Source organism: Cynocephalus volans, chromosome 2 (genome assembly GCF_027409185.1).
Source record: "Cynocephalus volans isolate mCynVol1 chromosome 2, mCynVol1.pri, whole genome shotgun sequence".
NCBI lineage: Eukaryota > Metazoa > Chordata > Mammalia > Dermoptera > Cynocephalidae > Cynocephalus > Cynocephalus volans.
Window position 1 is genome coordinate 147,942,641 of NC_084461.1, and position 4,044 is coordinate 147,946,684.

General features: G+C 41.5%; 1 pseudogene; it reads right to left on the reverse strand.

Moving 5' to 3' along the window:
* Positions 1–216: 216 nt before the first annotated feature.
* LOC134369484 (actin, cytoplasmic 1-like) lies at positions 217–1,341 on the reverse strand (annotated as a pseudogene).
* Between the last annotated feature and the right edge of the window lie 2,703 nt (positions 1,342–4,044).

Below are 4,044 nucleotides of genomic sequence, written 5' to 3' on the forward strand. Positions count from 1 at the left end.
ATGTATAATCAAATCCTCTACCACATTGTAGAACTTTGGGGATGCTTGTTCCAATCTACTGCTGTCACTTCCACCATTCCAGTTTTTAAATCCTGAGTCAAGCCAAAAAAAAAAAAAAAAGAAAGAAAAAAATAAAGCCATACCAATCTCATCTCGTTTCTGTACAAGTTAAGTTTTCTCAAGAAAGGATGTAATGCAACTAAGCCAACAGTCCACCTAGAAGCATTTGTGGTGCATGATGGAGGGGCCGGGCTTGTACTTTTGCTCGCTGATCAATATCTGCTGAAGCTGGACAGTGAGTCCAGGATGGAATTGCCGATCCACACAGACTACTCACGCTCAGGGGGAGCGATGATCTTGATCTTCGTGGTGCTGGGTGGCAGGGTGGTGATATTCTGCATCCTGTCTGCGATGCCCGGGTACATGGTGGTGCCACCAGACAGCACCATGTTGGCGCACAAGTCTTGAATTTGTCCGCATCACACTCATGGTGGAGTTGAAGGTAGTTTCATGGATGCCACAGGATTCCATGCCCAGGAAGGGAGGCTGGACAATACCCTCAGGGCAGCAGAACCACTTGATGCGACCCTGATCACCTGACCTTCAGCAGCTAAGCAGCTCCTAGCTCTTCTCCAGGGAAGAGCTGGAGGCTGCGGTGACCATCTCTACTCAAAGTCCATGGTGCCATGGCACAGCTTCTACTTGATGTTATGCACAATTTCCCACTCTACCATGGTGGTAAAGCTGTAACCCCACCCAGTGGGGATTTTCATGAGGTTCTCTGTCAGGTCCTGGACAACCAGGTCCAGATGCAGGATGGTGTGGGGGAGGGCTTACCCCCGTAGATGGGCACAGTGTGGGTGACCCAATCACCGGAGTCCATCACCATGACAGTGGGGCAGCCAGAGGCATATAGGTACAGCACAGCCTGGATGGCCACATACATGGTTGGGGTGTTGAAGATCTCGAACATAATGATCTGGGTCATCTTCTCACAGTTAGACTTGGGGTTCAGCTGGGCCTCAGTTAGTGCATGGGGTGCTCTTCAGTGGGCACAAGCAGCTTGCAGAAAGTGTAGGGCCAGATATTCTCCATGTCATCCCAGTTGGTGACGATGTCTGCTTGATGGTATACTTCAGGGTCAGGATGCCTCTTTTGCTGTGGGCCTCATCACCCATGTAGGAGCTCTTCTGACCCATGCCCACCATCATGCCCTGGTGCTGTGGGCACCCCATGATGAAACGGAAGACAGCCTGGGGGGGCATCGTGGCCAGCAAAGCTGGCCTTGCACATGCTGGAGCCATCATCTATGATGAGCTCAGTAATATCGTCATCCATGGTGAGCTGGGTGGTGGCTATGAACTGGAGGCACAGATCAGAGAGGGCAGGGGGCTTGTGCTTGGGGGATGGATGCAGTCTCAGCTCTCAAGTTGAACTTTCAACTTGGAGAGAACAGAACAGAACTGAGATTACCAGAAGTGGGAAAGGGGGATGGGGTGGGGAAAGGAGTAATTGGTAAAGGGCCATGAAAAATGGTTACATTGTATAAATGTTGAATATACTAATGATCCTGATTTGAGCATCACATATTGCACACAGGTATTGATATTCAACTCTGTACCCCACAGATATGCACAATCAACTGTGTTTCAATTAAAAAAAAATTCACAATTCACTTTACATGCTTCATACAAAAAGAAAGGGGTGTAGACATATTATCAGCTAAAACTTCCACCTGAGAAAAATTACTCAGACCGGTGTTTACTGAGCTCTAGAGAAAGTTTGTTAACTTTTGTCATAGACCAGGTGAAAAATAACTGAGAAACAAAGTTAGAGAATGAGGATGTGATCCAAAACAAGTTACTTTGCCTTTCTGAATATATTTGCTTAATTTCAGAGCAGATTTGTTGGCAATGAATTATCTTAGATTTCCTTCATCTAGATATTATGCTTTGTTTTTGCACTTCATTCCTGAAGGATGTTTTCCCTGGATATAAAATTCTGTGTTGACAGTACTTTTCTTTCAGCACTTTAAAAAGATTTAAAACTTTCTTTTGGCCTCCGTGGTTTCTGAAAAGAAATCTTCAGTCATTCAAATAAACCCTCTCATCTAAATAATATGTTTTTCAAGATATTTCGGCATTTTAATTGTTATATTTCTATGGATTTCTTTGAGTTTTACCCTGTTTGGGATTCACTGAGTTTCCTGATCTTAGTTTTTCACCAAACTAGGGAAGTTTTCAGCCATTATTTTTTCAGACATTTTTTAGTACTGCACTCTTTCTCGATTCTCTATGAGACAATAATGGACATTCAGTTATTTTCCCAGAGATTTTGTTCACTTTTTTCCTACCAAAAATTTCTTTCTCTTTGTTTTTCAGATTATCTATTATTAATAGATAATTTCTATTGTTTTGTCTTCAGGCTCACTATTTTCTCTGTCATCTCCATTCTGCTATTGAGCACATCCAGTGAGATTTTAATTTTACTTATTTATTTATTTAAAGTTCATTATTCCAATGAATTCTTCTTTATATCATTTTTTTTTCTTTGAAGAGACTTTCTATTTTTTTCATTTAAGTGTGTTTGCTATTGCTTCATGAATATTTTAATACTTTCAATTTGTCATAAAATAATTCTAACATTTCTGCCATCTGGGCATTGGTGTCTCTTAATCGTCTTTTTCCATATAAGTTGAGATTTTCTTGGGTTTTTGTATGTTTGGTAATGTTGGATTAAGTCATGGATATTTGAATGTTATAAGGCTTTGAGTCTTCTTAAATCCTATACAGAATATTTATATCTTTGAGCAAGTCAGGTTCAAGCTTCAAGTGACACACATTATGCCTTTTGTGGGCTTTGGCCCCTTGTCACTTTAGTATTCAAACCCTTTGCAGTGCTATTCATATCTGTTCCATCTGTGTGCCAAGTTGTGGCTACCCTGGGACCTGGGCAGTATTCTACCCAGTAGTTCAGCTGTCAAGTTATCTAATGCTCTTATTAGAATCAGGTCCATGTATGCATACCTAGGAGGTGAGTCCAGCAGTTCATAAAGAACTTTATGGGGTTGCTTTCCCAAACATCTTCTGATACTCTCCCTAACACTTTCCATTTCCCAGGAGTGCCCCTTTTCATGTCTCTATCCAGAATGCTGGGGCTTTGATACACCCACTCTGCTGTGCACTTCTGTGATCATGTTTATATACGATGAGTCTTCAAAAAGTTCACGAAAATATTCATATTATCTTTCAATTCCATTTTCCACAAATACTTTGAAATACCCTCATACAGGGCCAGGTTGTAGGAGGAAGGAGAGAGGGAAAAATCAACAACATTGTTCTCCCTACCCTCTTGAAACTGTAGCACCACAAAATAGAAAGCTATGCTTCCGTCAGATTTTTGGCTCTTGTGGATGCCTGTTTTTGCCACCACTGCTGCTACTGCAGGAGTGCTTGGGGGCTAGAGTATGAGAAACGGAGAAAATGATGAAAGAAGGAAAATGAGGATTTCTGCTCTCTGAGTATTGGGAGTTTGCTTTCCTACTTCTCCAGCCAGAATGAAAGGGGCCTCCCTTTACTGTACCTCAATGTTCACTTTTGGGAATCAGATTACATTGAAATCAGTCTGAGAGAAACCCAAAGAAAAAACACTGGTACACTCGCTGCCGGTTTAAGTGGTACTGTGAATTCTTGCCTTCTTTCCCAATTTGCTTTCTACTAGTTATTTTTCAGAGTCCTCAAATAGTTGTCCCATGCATTCTTTCCAGGTGTGTGAGAGAGGGTGGAGTGTGCTTACTCCATCTTATCTGGCACTGGAAGCAGTTGGCTTAACTTTAAAGTATTTGTAATAATAGGACCAGCCTCACATAGAGCTTTTAAAATACTTGAAACAGTTCTTGAAATTTATGTTAGTGCCACTAATTCAGTTTTGCTATTAATACCAAAAAGAAAGGTTACAACTCTGCATTAGCGAATTTTAGAAATTAATAGGTATTTTGAGTGTTGTCTGTTGAGTAACTGGATCAAGTTCACATCAGGTTGTCTC